The sequence below is a fragment of the Epinephelus moara genome, chromosome 5 (assembly GCF_006386435.1).
Source record: "Epinephelus moara isolate mb chromosome 5, YSFRI_EMoa_1.0, whole genome shotgun sequence".
In the NCBI taxonomy this organism is placed as follows: Eukaryota; Metazoa; Chordata; class Actinopteri; order Perciformes; family Serranidae; genus Epinephelus; species Epinephelus moara.
In genome coordinates this window covers 15,007,864-15,024,986 of record NC_065510.1, presented here as the reverse complement: position 1 = coordinate 15,024,986, position 17,123 = coordinate 15,007,864, and positions in this window count along the sequence as shown.

Below are 17,123 nucleotides of genomic sequence, written 5' to 3'. Positions count from 1 at the left end.
GGGGCCCAGGGTGTTGCCATATGTAGGTTCCCATTCTTAACAGTAGGTTCTCACCACGGTCCAGGCTTGTCATCCGTGGGACGGGTGAGGACAGTCTCTTCTCGTCACTCTCTTGATCTCCAGATTGGAAGCAGGCAGGCAATTCCTTTGTGCTGACAGGCAACGGCAGTCCCTCTGAAGAGGAAGAATCACACTTTGTAATGAGCTATCTTCCCCAAATAGGCTCAGGAGGATGGGCAGAAGGGGTAGCAGCGTGGGAGCTGACACAGGGGTATGATGGGAATTAAAATACCCTGCTTACGAGAGGAACATCACAAGTATGATAATGCGTCTTTGCTTCAGTGTGGAGTAGTAACTGTCACTACTACAGACTTTTAACTTCACAGTGAGCTAGTGCACTGTGACAGCCAGGATGAAGTTCATTTTACACCTCTGGCAAATGTGCTCTCTCCACAGAGGTATTATGAACTTAATGTTCAGTTTGTGTCTAACGCCAGGACCGACTGTGTGATTGCATCTGTATACTGTACTTATTCTCCCTAGTTTACACTGTACAACGGGCTCTAAATATTAGATGTGGGAATGATAGTTGAATTGGAAAAAAACATTGAATTAGACATGCAAAAATGCCCCTGAGGCAATTTGATTATTCCACAAAATTTAATCCACACGGGAGCTCTTAAAATTTCACTAATTAATTATTGGCAAACACTATGAGATCCTCTGAAGTGGCACAGCAATTAGTTGTTCCGTATGAATTTTTCATGCATTTGTTTTCTCATTTGTGGAGAATGATGGACTTTAATTTTGGTTATTAGGGTATTACTTGAAGCATGAGTCTTAATAAGCAAAGTGGACACCACGGCACCCTGCAGAATGGATTAAAATAAATAGTATTTAAAGGAATGAAAATCCAAACATGTCCAACTATGACACATTAACAATTAAAACTGTAATCTGAACAGTGACAGGTTTAAAAAAAAAAAACACCATTTGACCCAAAGTCACATATCTCTGTCTGTCATCAAACGATGCAACATGCAATTCAAATTTTGCTTTGTCGAAAGTTTTATGTGTGTTTCTTTCTGAAAAAAGTGGTGGGTGGTGGTTAATGAAATGGAAAATCCAGGATAAGTTTCAGTCATTCTGCATCATCAGTGAGTAAAATACAAGCCCGGGGTAGCTTAAGCAATTTGAAAGACGAGCACCTCGCAGGTTAAGGACAAACTGCAGGATTCAATTTGATGATAAAACCTCCTGATGAAACATGTTAAGGAGAACACACTGAGAGAACACGTCATCCTATCTGCAAGTTTCAATCAGGACTTGACTGTTAATCATGACAATCTTAGTTCCATGTGTTAATCAAATCATGCAGCAATTAGTGTCATTATGTGCACAATGAGCGCTTAGCTAAGTCCTATGAATAATGAAGGGTTTGCCTTTAACCTTATCGCACAGTTACTATTTTGGGCTCTATAAAAACAGATGATGAGAGCTTTTTGGGGAGAGGATGGGGGCTGGGTTGCACAGAGATCCCAGTGTTCTGTAATGCAGTTGACTGAATATGTAAAATAGGGTTTATGTGAGGAATTATGATCATATAACTGAAACAATTTTTGAGAGTTAGTGCTCTTTTTACTCAGTTCATCACCTTTTCTACCATGGTGGGTTGTAATGGACAAGAAGTTGAGCCTATTTAAGTGGGTCAGAGGAGGCCAGTAATGTAATAATGATGGAATAACCATAACAATAAAATAAAAGGCCAATTATTGGGGATGCACAGCAGGTCAAGAGTTTAAGGCATCGTCCACCAGTGTCACAAAGACCTTGGGTTTTGTTCTGTGTTTGCTGGTGGTAAGCTGGTGAGAGACCTTGCAGCCCATTCGCGGGAAGAGCATATTGATGAAGCGGGGCACATATAATGAAGCGGGGTGCTACTCTGTGAGCGACTCGCGGCGTGTTGCTCCTGTGTGTTTGTATGTTTTTCGGAGTTGTTTTGTGTTTTCTGAGAGACATTAAGCAGGGTATTTCACGACAACAAGTATGACTACCATGATCAAGTATTTAGCGAGTTTGCGTGTCCTGATCGCCTTTCTGGAACCAGTATTTGCGATCTGTACTACACCGGCAAATCCCATGACATGCCATGGAGGGAGGCTCACCTACTCACGGGAGACTCTGTTGGATCTGCGGCTTGCTTCCCTGGATCTACAAGCGACACCTTTTTCCCTGACTGGGATTCCTCAGCATCTACTGAGGAATTACCACATCAAGCGCATTCGTAGGAAAAGGGGATCCAGAGGAGGAATACGTAACAGAATGAGGAGACGAGGTAGGAGGCTGCCACTACCTGCAATAACCCTCTCCAACGTGCGGTCATCACGCAACAAATTAACTGAACTTTCCGCACTCATCAGACTTGACTCCGACTCCGTCAAACCAGTCTCTTTTGCTTCATGGAGACTTGGTTGTCAGAAGAAATAACCGAGGTCGATATAGATGGATTTAAGATCATCCGTTTTGACAGAGACACTAGGATGACGCGGAAGTCGATTGGGGGCGGGCTTTGCATGGCTGTCAACACCAAGTGGGCTGTCAACTTCACTGTCAGAGAGACTGAATGCAGCAAACACCATGAAATCATGACAGTGTCGGTCAGACCTCACTATCATCCCCGAGAATTTACACAGATCACAGTTATCCTAGTGTATGTCCCTGGACCTGACAACGCATTTGCAGCGGAACGCATTGCTGACTGTTACAACAGAGCTGTCAATCAGAGCAACGATCAGCCTGTCTTCCTGCTCGGGGATTTTAACAGATGCGATGTCATCACACTGCTCCCAAACTTGGAGCAGTATGTCACCACACCTACCAGACTTGACAGAACGCTAGATCTGTGTTTCGGTAACATACCGGGAGCCTATGTCTCTAAGCCCCGCCCACCACTTGGTCGCTCCGACCACAATGTCACTTTGCTGCTTCCAAAATACAGAAAAAAACTAAAAACAGAAGATATAACAATGGCTCTGTCGAGGCATTAAGGGACTGCATGGAGATCACTGACTGGGAAATATTTTTCCAAAGCTGTGAAGGAGACCTAAATCTGCTGAGAGACTCTATCTCCTCCTATTTGACCTTCTGTGAGGGCACTGTTATACCAACAAAACAGGTCAAGCTGTATCTTAACAACAAGCTTTGGGGTACCAAGGACCTGAAACAGTGTCTGAATAACAAAAAAGTGGCATTCCTACAGGGAGACACACACAGAGTGCAATAGTTTAATAGTAAGTTGAGAAGGAAGACCAGACTGGCCAAACTCCACTATAAAAACAAAGTGGAGGAATAATTCACCACTGGCAATGCAAGGGATACATGGCAGGGACTTAATACCATGATGGGCAGAGCCCAGAATCCAGCCCTGATCCAATGTTCTGACCCCACCACCTTTGCAGAGCAGCTGAACATTTACTACAGCAGGTTCGACATGCCACACCCCCAGAATGACTGGACCCTCACCAGCAGTAACTGTCCATCAATCACGGTGGATAAAAGGAAGGTTACATCGATACTGGGCCGCATCAACCCTCACAAAGCCTCTGGCCCGGACAGGCTCAGCGGCAAGGTGCTGAGGGAATGCTCAGTTCAGCTGGATGATGTCATCACTCAGCTATTCCAGCATCTCCTTGACTCCAGCTGTGTCCCACAGATGTGGAAGGAGTCCACACTTATACCGGTGCCAAAGAAATCCAATGCCAGGGAGATGAAGGACTTCAGACCAGTGGCACTCACATCCATACTTTCTAAGTGTATGGAGAGGGTGGTGAGTGATCACCTCACTGCTATGGTGGTGGACAGGCTTGACCCACTCCAGTTTGCCTATAAGGCAAATCGTGGGGTGGAGGATGCCTGTTTGACTCTCCTGGACACAGTTTGCAGACACCTGGACTCCCCACACCCCCACACACAGATTTTATTCATGGACTTTTCTTCCGCTTTTAACACAGTCAACACGGTCACCCTCTGCAACCGCCTTCTGGATCTACAAGTCAACCCATCACTTATCCTGTGGATAAAAGACTTCCTGCAGGACCGGCCTCAGTATGTACTGGTAAATGGTTTTAAATCCAAGAACATGATTTTAAACACTGGTGTCCCCTAGGGCTGTGTTTTATCACCGATTTTATTTTCCATTTACACAAACAACATAACAAGCAATAACAGTGACATTTCCCTTTTTAAGTATGCAGACGATATGGCCCTGGTGGCCCACATCAAGGACCACATGTCTCTGGCTGCCTACTATCAGCAGGTTAACACCCTGATGCTCTGGATCAAAGAGAGCTCTCTGGAGCTTAACATCTCCAAGACCAAGGAGCTGTGTTGTCGGAGGAGGCAAACATCTTCCCCCCAACCTCTCTTTGAACCTCTGAGGCTGAACGGGCAGGCAGTGGAGCAGGTGGAGGCCTTCCGATACCTGGGCACAGAGATTGATACCCGCCTGTCCTTCTCCCAGCACACAGGAACACACACTGTGCACTGTACACTGTGTACAAGAAGGCTCAGCAACGCCTGTTCCTGCTGAGGACACTCAGGAGCTTCGATGTCAGAGAGGATATTTTAACAGCTGTCTACAAATCACTCATAGAATCTGTACTCACTTTTAATATCACTTCCTGGTTCACCTTCACCTCTGAAGACAAAGACAAATCAAAGCTTTCCCAGATCATTAATCAAGCAAGCAAAATAACTGGCAAAACTCAAAATCAATTATCAGCACTCCACACCCAAGCAGTTAAAAGGAAAGCCAACCTCATTACACAGGATCCCGCCCACCCCCTGCACAAGTCCTTCTAACTCCTGCCATCAGGCCGCCGCTCTAAAGTCCCCCTATCTAAGAAAAACATCCACAAAAACTCATTCATACCCACTGCCATAAACATCTTAAATAAACAATGAACAATGGACAAAAATAACCCTGATGCACTACGTCACTTTACACATATCCACACCTTTTATCTTGTCTATTTTTACAGTTTTAATTTTATACTTGTTTTTAAAATCTATACACACTGTGTGTGCTTTCAGAATCTGTGTTGTGCGATTGTTTCCAATCAGTGTATTGTCTTGTTTTGTATGTGGAGCCACGTCGAAGAAGATTTTCTGTTACAACAGACGATAAAGTTTTCTGAATCTGAATCTGAATTGGCATGTAACAAATATGTCACAGTTTTACATTTTATTCCTATCATATCAGTGTTTACAAAGTGACGCAGTATAAGCTGACTTTGTCATTCGGAGGAGGAGGGAACGGTGGATTTCGAGACGCCTGCCAAGCTGCAGAAAATTGTTAGAAACCAACAAACAAAAAACTGGTTGTGTTTTAGCGAGTCATTGCTGTTTCCAGTGTTTTTTAGCCACCAAATGTGGGTGTTTTATAGCAGCTCCTTGCTGTGATAGTCTGGCGACCTGTCCAAGGTGTACCCCGCCTCTCGCCCACTGTCAGCTGGGATAGGCTCCAGCTCTCTCAGTGACCACTAACAGGAAAAGCTGTTAATTTACAACAAGTACAATACGTGTACTCTAATATATGTCAATGGAAAATATTGTAGTGTGTAAAAAGTACCTTTGACAATCAATGTGACAACTTAAAGCCACAGTGTGTAGGAATTTCTCCCATCTAGTGTTGAGATCGTATATTGCATTCAAACGGATAGTGCACTCTAGCGCCTCACTGTTTCAAACGCGTATTGCAACAACGGTAGCCGCTGTGTACCAAAAAGCTATGATAACATTGATGAAACCATGTCATCCGATACTTCATGGAGTATTCATTCAGGGCTCCTACACAGACACACGCGACGCGAGTTGACAAACCCCCTCCTCAACATGCTGGCTGTGTTTACAATGTAGGACTGTTGGGGCGGGTGTAAATCGAAACAAACCAATCACGTCTTGTCTTTTGACAACTGACCAGTGGCTCAACCTCACACACCTCATCCCTCTCCTCGCAACACTGCACCGCTGACAGCGGTGCTGGCCTGTGATTGCATTGGTCTGGCCTACCTGTTGGGAAAAAAGTGACAGGCAGGCCAGCAGGCCAATCACTGCGTCCCTTTTAAAACCTTTCTCCTTCAGCAGCTCTTTCCACCTGGGAAAGGCTACCCTGATATTGACCCTCGTCTTGAATTCACTGGTCATGTTGTCCTTTTAATTCCCTTTTGGGCTTTCTTGGCGGCGAGGATTCCGTCTCTAGTGATGCTGCATAGTATGCATGATCCTGCATTATGCTCAAAGAATGGGACTTTGTTATGCTGCAGTAGTGCAGGCTTTCAAATTTGCTGGGGTAGTAGCAAAGCGCCTCTTGCTCCTCTCCTTTGGCTTCTCAGTCATGCAGCGCTGGCCTGGCTCTGAACGAAAATGCTGAAGGCGGGGCTACTCTGTGGTAGTGCTATATGTCCCTTGCTGGCGGATGTATTTTCAAGATGGCAGAATGTTATGGAACCCCCCCCAAACGACTTACCCGCCCATCATACAAACAAATACGAAATTCTCCTTTTATGAGAACAAGTCAAATTTGTGGTGGAGGTAATAATACACCAATGATGACATATTTATAAATACAACGATTTTTGCCAATAAACAATTGAAAACGCTACACAATGTCCCTTTAAGCTTCAAGTTACTTTTTTAAAAAACAAACATGTGATTAGTATGAAAGACATGATGCAGTGTTATGTCTACCCACCCATGAGTGTATAAGAAATTTAAAATTAGTTCCAAATTAAGTGAAAATTTTTACAACTTTTACTTGTAATTGAATATTTTTAGAGTGAGGTATCACTACTCACAGACACACAAATTTTATGAGGCGTAAGACTTTCACATAATGCCCTCAGTCATTGACCTTTAACCTAAGAATATCAGGCCTTTAACCATTATGTGTTTATTTTACCACTTCATGATTATGTATTTTGAATTTGTGATATATTTGACCGGAGTTTAAGCACCAGAGTGACCTTTCACATCGTGTCTCACAAAACATTGGGTCCAAATGTGCAGACATGTACTTGAATATTTTTCTTTTAATGAATGACTGTACAGTACGTGTGCAGATTTTGATGTGTGAACAGTGAAGTCAGCCAACTTACAGCACAAGACTGTCTGATATGCTCAAACAGCCCCCATCACTGCCAGTGAATTAGCAACATTAGAGTCCATACATTAATGGTATCACTATGAACTGAACCTCAATTGGTTTTTTAACATAAGTATAAAAAATATAAACAAGAAAAGGGGAAAAATTCATTCATTCAATCATTTTAAACTGCTTATGCGAAGCCTGGTCACGGGGGCAGCAGGCAGAGCAAAGTATTACAGACGTCCCTCTCCACAGCAACAGTTTCCAGCTCCTCCTGGAGGACCCCAAGGATGTGGAATCCCTCCAGCGTGTTCTGGGTCTGCCCCGAGGCCTCCTACCAGTGGGACGTGCCTGGACGTGCCTGGACCACCTCTAACAGCAGGCGCCCAGGAGACATCCTGATTAGATGCCAGTACCATTTCGCCTGATTCCTTTCGATGTGAAGGAGCAGTGGCTCTACTCTGATGTCTGAGTTCCTCACCCTATCTCCAAGACTAATTTCGCCCACTTGTATCTGCGATCTCATTCTTTTGGTCATTACCCAGAGCTCATCACCATAGGTGAGGGTTGGGACATAGATGGACCAGTAATACAAAAACTTTGGTTCTGGTTCAGTTCTCTCTTCACCACGATGGTCGCATCACTACGACGCCACACCATGCCAAACCGTCGATTCATCGAGAGAACAAGACCCCGAGATACTTCCTGACTTGGGGCAGTAAATCACCCCAACCTGGAGGGAGCAATCCACCGTTTTCCGGCAGAGAACCACAGCCTCAGCCTTGGAGGGACTGACTCTCATTCCAACTGCTTCTGCTGCAAACTGCCCCAACATGATGGAGGTCATGGTGGGATGAAGCCAACAGAACCACATCATCTGCAAAAAGCAGAGATGCAATTCTGAGGTCACCAAACCGGACCCCTTCCTCCCCCTGGCTGCGCCTCGAGATCCTGTCCATGAATATCACAAATACTTTGGTTATACAAGGACCGGATGGCTCGTAGCAGCGAACGCGGTACCCCGTATTCCGGTACCCCCCCACAAGACTCCTCTTGTGATGGGTTCGTGAACCTTCTCCAAGCCCACAAAGCACATGTAGACTGGATGGGCAAACTCCCATGACCCTTCCAGCAGCCTCGCAAAGGTTAAGAGCTGGTCAACTGGTCCATGACCAAGACAAAATTGGAAATCATTAATCTTTAACAATACTTAAAGCAGTAATAACAAAATATTAAAGCTGCTTAGTTTGTTGATCCTGATTATCATTTCAGAAACAGTTAACATTGGCTCACCAAGTGTGCAGCAAAGCTGGTGTAACTTTAAAGAAATACTCATTTTAACCCACACCATGAAAAGTTTCACAGATTTTATCAAAGTACTTATTTAAACCTCAAACCCCCTCCCTAAAACTAAGTTGTTTTTGTGCCTAAACCTAAGCAAACCTACACACAGAGAAATCTTGTCCTGCCAATGGGGCATCAGATCAGAAAATGCTTTAATGTGTCATTCCACAGGGCATCGTTTTTTGTTGTTAATTCTGAGGAGCCCAAATGAATTCTTTTTACTATGACATAAAACATAGAAAAGAAGCAGCACTTCACACTGTCAAAGCCATGATGACGTCAAAATCCGACTGACCTGAGAGAACGTGTCTGTTTAATAAAAGAGTAGCTTTACCTCTTTGGTGTGTAGGGACCAACACAGTCCACTCTCTTAGCACTTGCAAGATTGGTGAAAATATCCTTGAGGTATAAAAGTCTATCAAAAAGATTATTCTGTGTGAAGCGCTCACGCTTGGCAACTTGCTCAACCCAGTCCAAGTGGGAATTCTACAACTTAGTAGAAGCCCATAAAGAATGGGCTTGTTTGAATGCATTATCAGAGGCTATTCTCTTTTATGTCTCTGAAAGCGCTGCTCTGTTGTTATGTAAGGAAAGGTGAACCACATGTGTTGCCCCAGTAACGCTAACTTCATGTGGCATATTGCCTGATATCCTGTTTATCTCACAGCTCTCTCAGAAAGGCCAAGGGAGTCTGTTCTCCCCGTTCTGCACAGAAAGATCAATGGCATCCAAATACTAGTCCCTAAACAAGTTTTAACCACTGCTAAAAAAAAACAAAAAACAAAAACAAACAAAAACACACTTCAGCTATCACTTGAGTTGGATGCAAATTGTTGTGAAAAGAGGGAAGCGCTGAAAGAGGCAGTAGATGCAGAATATTCATCAAAAACCTGACCCACAGCAAAATCCTCGCCAGAATCCCTGCCAGTCAGTAGTGGAGGGATTAGTGCATAAGAGATTTACTATTTCTACTGTGTTTTTTATAATGGCCAGTCCCTTTTAAGCACCATCGGAAACTGGCTTTAATAAGCTACTAATTACAGTGTACTCTAGGGCACTATTGATGGTTGTTGTTGATGACCATGTTTTTTATAGATGTCTATAGTTACTGAGGTTGTTTGATGTTGAAAACAGCGTCATGATGGAGAAATATTGACCTTGTAATGTATTCTATCCATCTTGCAAGGTCACTATGCACTTCACTTACACTTGTTCACTTCACTTGCTGCTAATTATTGAATTTTCTCAGTATTTTTTTTTCTTCTGACATTGCAATGACTGTATTCCAGTGTCCACTGTTGTTTCAGCTCACTGTATTTGGCTGTACTCAGTATTTATATTCTTATGTGTTCACTCGTGCCGTTTTATGTGTGTTTTTACTTGCTGTACAACTAATAACCTAGCCTGGAAATCCAGACACAAATCTAGAAAGATTTAGGGTCTGGCTATGAGTAATGCAAATGGCCCAACTCGAGGGGCGGCACCAAGCATGCATTTGTAAATATCACTGCACGCAATTGGATAACACTACGACCAATCAGAACAATACACAGGGTGACGTATCCAGAGCGCTACCAGTGGAGCTAACTGGTAGATTAGACTCTTGCCATATCCGGTCGGCAAAACAGCAAAAACGTCCTTCTTGCAAAGGAAAGATTCGAGCACCGTCTTCTGTTCCTCTTTTAGAGAAAAAGCCAAGTCTAACTCGTTCATTGTAGCGGCCAAAGCCGTTTCAAACAACTGGTGTTCGTCCGTAGCCATCTTGCAATGTTTACTGACTGATTCCGGACTTCGTCGTCGCAGCGCTGTCATCATCTGTTTAGCTCGCCTCTGGCCCGCCTATATCAGATACACCGATGTGATTGGTGCAGCTTGGCTCCAACGGCATGGGTAATGAGCATCATTACTGATTGCCAGAGTGACTCGCTGAGCAAATTCAAATTGTGCTCTAGTGAGAACTCTGGATTTCCAGGGTAAGTTGAAGCAGACAGTACAATTAATTTGACTGTTGCAAAAAACAAGATGGTGAGGGCCAAAATGCCAAACATAAGGCTTCAAAACAGGAGCCCAAAAACCATTGAGCGACGTCACAGTAGCTACGTCCATTATTTTTACAGTCTATGGTTTTCCCTTGACTAAAGGGATGTTCCTTTGTGCTGATGATTGGCTGCTTTTTCGCCACACAGTTTTACTGGTACTTGATGTAACATGCCTACGCACGTAGAAGTCTACCAAAGATCCTTAAACATTTTTACCTTAATAAAATGGAATCCACTTTTAGTGATCAAGTCTGTTGGCACGTCATATAGATCACTAGAAGAAGAGAGTTATTATAACTGTAACAACATGTGTACCAGGTGAGACTGGACTCAAGCGCACGACTAGAGACATTTCGCTTAAAATACCTCAGTTTTTACTGGTCAAAAGGTAGGTTTAGTACACAGAAGGAAAACCAGTAGAGGCAAACAAATCCAATAGGGATGAAGCAGAGGCAGAGTCAATCAACAGGCTACATAAAAAAAAACAAGAAAAGGAAACAGGACAACAAAAGGCTGGACGAACTTGCACTACAAGAAAACAAGACACACACTAAATACTCTGGTGAGGGGAAGGATAACGAGACACAGGTGAGGCTAATCAGGGTGGGACAGACAATCAGACACAGGTGAAGTCATCATAAGGGAGGGAAAACACACAGGGACAGGAAGTGAAGTGTTTCAAAGTAAAACAGGAAACAACATGAATGAACGAAATAAAAAAACATAACCTAAGAAACTTGAGCTCTGACAATAACTATTTCTTTTTCTTTATTTCTCATGCAGATTACCATCTAATTGACATTTATATATGTATTACATGAATATAAAGTAAAGAAAAGGATAACTTGGCTATTAAATAAATTTTATTTGTTTCAAAATACAGTATACCGGTTTCATTATGTGAGAATTATGTGACCACCTGATGGGGACGGCTTTTCCTAGCATGTTCTTTTTCTGTCTGCATCACTGGCAGCCATAAGCTTAGAGCAGATGGTTTTTATTGGGAGAAAATTATTTTCTTTTTAATGTCATGATTTCAATGTGCATAAAGCAGGTTATCATGAGACAAGTATCATGGGGGTAAAGCATTAAAAAAATTAAATTACCATAGTTTTAAATTGTTTTCTAAATGTTTTCATGTATTTTAAAAGACCCAAACGGAACACTGTAAGCAAAGTACTTCAATTATTTAAAGAGCATTTGTAAAGAACTGATTCTGTCCAAAGCTTTGTGATCCATATGAGCAGCTGCTCACTGTCACCATAATCACTATAAGCGGTTCCCACTGTAGTTGCAAGCTGACGTGCTATCTTTTTCTCATTTTTGTCTTCTTCTTGTCTTTGCTGCGGTGTGACTGGGCTTGTGGGGATTTATTTTTTGCTGGCTCTCTTTTCTAATTTATCAGTATCTAGGACTGCACTTGAAATTTATTTTAAAAATTGACCTTTCCCTGCATTGCTTTCATCTGTCTTTGGAAAGTCTCCCTTCTTGACATAACTGAGAATTAAAGTTTCAGTTTTCACTGCGCCAGCGTTTAAATCAGCCATTTTAAAATAGTTTACATCTAATTGGATATACTTGGGTGTAAAATTTACACGATCATTTAAATAGTTATATTTATGGTCGTAGTTATGTGTGGTTATATACACCAACGTGTAAAGCTGTAAAGCTGTGTGCTGCTGTCACAGCAATTACACTATTACATCATGGCATATCTTGTGTACATGTGAAAATGTTAGTGTAATGATGGTACTAGAATAAATGCCACATGCAACATGTCCTCATGCCATGACTCGTATGATATCTAAGAAATTAGTGCCCCACAAATGATGTTACATAGGCCTACTTAACATAAAATAAAATACTTTTCAGGATAAAGTTTCTTAGGTAAGGTTTAGGTGAAAAAGACATGGTTACAACATACTTCAAAATAACTTGGTTCCCTTGGTTCCACACAAACACGAACACCGGTCTCCTTGGGGAGAGTCCTTGTTTGACCCATTAACCACCCTAACTTGCCTCCTTATACGGAATTTCCAATTTTTTTCCTGTCACCATGACGACATGGTATATGTAAGAATTGTGGTGCATTATTTTTAATTTCATAGGTTTACATAGTTGCAAAAGGACTCCCACACACTGTATATATATATATATATGTATATATATATATATATAATTTATTTGCGACGTTTTGGTACTAGACCTTCATCAGGCAAACCATAGATATAGGTATACATTAGGAAATGTGTGTGAAAACAGCCTGATTCTTGTAACAACAGCAATAAAGTTTAAGTTTAAGTTTATTTACTTTATTAATCCCCCTGAGGAGAAATTCAGTGTTTTCACTCTTGCTTGTCAATTACACACAGGTCCGAAAGACACACACATGCACAAACAGGACCTATACATGCACAAAGTGGAGAGATGTCAGAGTGAGGGGGCTGCCCTTGGTGAGGCGCCCCGAACGGTTGGGGGGGTTCGGTGTCTTGCTCAAGGGCACCTCGGCAGTGCCCAGGAGGTGAACTGGCCCCTCTCCAGCCACCAGTCCACGCTCCATATTTTGGTCCGGACGGGGACTTGAACAGGCGACCCTCCAGTTCCCAACCCAAGTCCCTATGGACTGAGCTACTGCCGCCCCAAAAACCTGCCCTAACCTTTACGAAGTAGTCATTTTTAACCCAAAACACAATGTTCAACATGGATGCATGGATATATGGATGGGGCCATGGAAATCCATAGTAAATGCCATTGTATTTTGATCACCTGGTCAAAATTAACAAATGTATCTGCATCTTGTATTGCAGCGGTGCCTGGATGGTGTGATGTGTGTGGTTGTGCTGCTGCTGTGGTCCTGCCAAATGCCTCCTGCTGCTGCTGTTATCATTAGTCATACTTCTACTGTTATTATACACATGTGATTATTGTTTATTTCCCCCGTTAAAGGGTTTTATTTGGGGAGTTTTTCCTTATCCGCTGTAAAGGTTCCTAAGGACAGAGGGATATTGTATGCTGTAAAGCCCTGTGAGGCAAACTGTGATTTGTGATATTGGGCTTTATAAATAAAATTGATTGATTGATTGATTGATCTGCATGCCGAGCCAAATGCTCCGTGAGGTGGCCATGTTGTTGGGTTTGTTATTTTTGAAACGTTATAAAATGCTAGACTCCTCCAATTCTGACACAAATGGTGAGGTGGGAGGAAGTTTCAGATGCTGCTGGGAGCATACTGATCCCATTAGGGGTCATCCTCTGAGAACCATGAATATCCTTAGCACATTCACTGGAAATCCAGCATCTGCTGTTCAGTACCCTACGCAAAAAATTGATTTTGGTACAAAGAGAAAAGGTCTAGGATGTGACCTGAAAGAAAAGGGACCTTCATGAGTTGATCATGAGTTTAAAAGTAAAAGTAAAAGTAGACAATGTGGCCATCTGATTAGTAATTGCAGAGAGTCACAGTCTTGGGCAGGCCGACAAGCTGACGGGCAAACAGAGACTCACTAACCAGCATAGCCATCCTCAGGCCATGCTGCTGGAGGGTAAAAGTGTGCGTATACTGCTGTGTGTAAAGAATACGTTTTCTAGATTCCCATGGAGATACACATAAGCAGGCATGAGTGCAATCAAAATATGTGCACGCCAACACCTGTGAGCAAAATTCACATACACACCCATAAATGTATACACAACGCTGATGAATCCTGCATACAAAAACACCTCCACAGGCACACACACATACAAATTCACTGCATGTTGTTCTCTGAGCAGCTGGTGCTGGCAGAGACAGCTCTTTCAACTCTTCTCTGCAGAGACAGGGAACTCATGGCAGTCTGTAAGGCTATCCAACAGTGACCCCTTGGAGCCCCTCTCCTCAATTCGCCTGTGGAGGGCTTGAAATAAAAATCTGGTTGCTGTCATGTCTTTTGTTATGACATACAATTACACTTAGCATTATTAATGTATTGCACCACACACCGGGCATGGCCACTTGTTTAATCTGGATTCAGACCTCTGTCAAGCAGTCCTTCATTCAAGGCCTGTATGTTTTAAATAAATGAATAAGGCTTGACCTCAGTATACTCTAGGCGTATGGGACATTAAACAGCGGGAAACTAAGGGCCGGTGTTGTGGAGTCATGTGGAATAATGTAAGACTTTCTGGGTCTGGAGGCGCAGTGAATGTAAAGTGGCATTTGCTGGGATAAAGTCGGCTAAATGAGGTTAGTGGGGATTCTACATTGATGCCGGTGTGCAGGATAGATGGACTGGGATATACAGTACTTCACATGGCTAAGTTATGGATTCAACTTGGATCTTGGATCATTCCAGGGTGGATCAGGAGTACAACAAAGTCACAAGAGAGGTATGGTGTGGTAGATCAGCGCCAGACTAACCCTAATGCAGTCCTCCTGTCTGGAAGATCAATGTCCTCCCTTCAGTCTATAAACTCCACCAGAGACTTGTGGCTGGCAACCTATTTTAAGGTTGAGACAGAAACTGCAAACCTCCCCCACACCTGACAACAGCTGGTTAGGCGAGTGGGAGGCATGGTTAGCCAGCAATAACAGTGACAGTGAGAAGCGGCTACAGTAACTACCCTACAATTAATCCTGTCTTCTCCAAATTACTTCTTTGCCAACTCCCAGATCAAAAATTGATGTAGATGCCCGACCTGAAACAAAGAGTTGTAATTATTTCTCAGGTTTTAAAAGGTGAAATAGACTGTGTTTACAGCAGACATGTTGACTTGTCATAGCACGCAATGGGCAGACAGAGAGACACATCAGTGAGTCTGCAAGCACAGCACGGTACCAAGACCCTGGCTTTGAAGCACAGAAGTGGGAGTGAGTCACAAGCAAATCTCAAGTCTTAACCTTCAAGAATTAAGCATGTCCCATTTTAAGGCCTTTTCAAACCAAGTCTGTACTTTTCATCCAAAATTGTGGCACATTTAAATACGACCTCATGTTGCTTAATTCATGTTTGCACACTGACTCCAACACTTTTGTCCGTCATTAAAATTTTGGGAACGTGTGATTTTCTGCGTCCTTTTCATTCATCAAAAGGATTTGGAGAGCTGTTGGACGAAGAAGCAGAGAAGAAAATGTGGCGTAAGCTGCGGGATACATCTGCAACAAGAGAGAGAGGAGGAGGGTGCACAGTACCATTTCAAACCTCAGATAGCTCACTTTCAACAGGTCACATAGTAATAGTTATGTGGACGATGATGAAGATGAGGAGGATGTAGACTGCACACAAACAGAGAGAGTGACAGTGAGGAGACGAGGAGGGAGGACAGCTCAGCCTCTTCAGCTGCAGTGCCAAATGCAAGACACGGGGAGAGAGTGGCAACAGACAGGGAGGTACCACCAGTAGAGAGTAGCAAAGAAGAAAAATATCTTTCAATTTTTTCTACTATTGCAAATGTTTGCAATGAATACAACGATAAAAAAACATCCAAACAAACAGCCAAAAAGCTTATAAGTTAGCTAAAAAGATGCATTCATGTATCTTTCTTTGTACATGTGTTTTATAGTTACTGATGAAGCTGAGTGTTGTGGTGGTGGTGTCGCTGCTTTTTAAGCTGCAGATCTTGCAAACTGTTCCTAAAGTCTCCAAATGTAGATCAGGAGCCAGAGCCTTCAGCTGACAGGCTACTCTTCTGTGGAACCATCTTCCTGTTTCGGTTCGGGAGGCAGACACCATCTCCATATTTAAGACTAGACTTAAGACTTTCCTTTTTGATGAAGGTTTTAGTTAGGGCTGGCTCAGGCTTGCCTTGGACCAGCCCCTAGTTAGGCTGACATAGGCCTAGTCTGCCGGGGGACCTCCTATGATACACTTAGCCCCTTCTCTCCTTCTCTCACTCTCCCTCTCAGATTCCGAAAAGTCGGTTCTTCTTCATTTGCCAATATTCATGTCCTACCCGGAGCCTTTGTGCTCCACTGTCTCACAGGTTCCCTCATATCGTAGCTACGCCTGGATTGTGGGTCGTGGTTACACTGCTGTCGTGGTCCTGCCTGACAACTGCTGCTGTTATTAGTCATACTTCGTCATTCGTCCTGGAAGAGGGATCCCTCCTCAGTTGCTCTTCCTGAGGTTTCTACCATTTTTTCCCCGTTAAAGGGTTTTTGGGGGGAGTTTTTCCTTATCCACTGTGAGGGTTCAAAGGACAGAGGGATGTCCTATGCTGTAAAGCCCTTGAATTGAACTGAATTGAATTCTTAATACCATTATAAGCGGCATAATCCTTGAATCCAAATTTTATTACTTTTGGACTAGCCCCCTTCATGATAGCTACCTTGCATTACCCTGTGCTGGTCTGATGGGTTGCCAGGTTTGCAAGAACTGCAGTAAAAATTTCCCATTTATGTTTCAAAAACAAAACGTAATTTCTCGATATCTAGAAAAATATTAAATGAAACAGAGTGAAGTCCTTTTGAGTCATCTGTTTAAGTCTTTGTCAAGTTTCAGGTCATGAGTCAAGTCAAAGACAAGTTGATGAGTCTTCTACCAGTATTCTCCAAGCGAGTCTCAAATCCTCAAATTTGTAACTTGATGTCCACCCTCACAGCGTACATCAGTTTTCTAAAT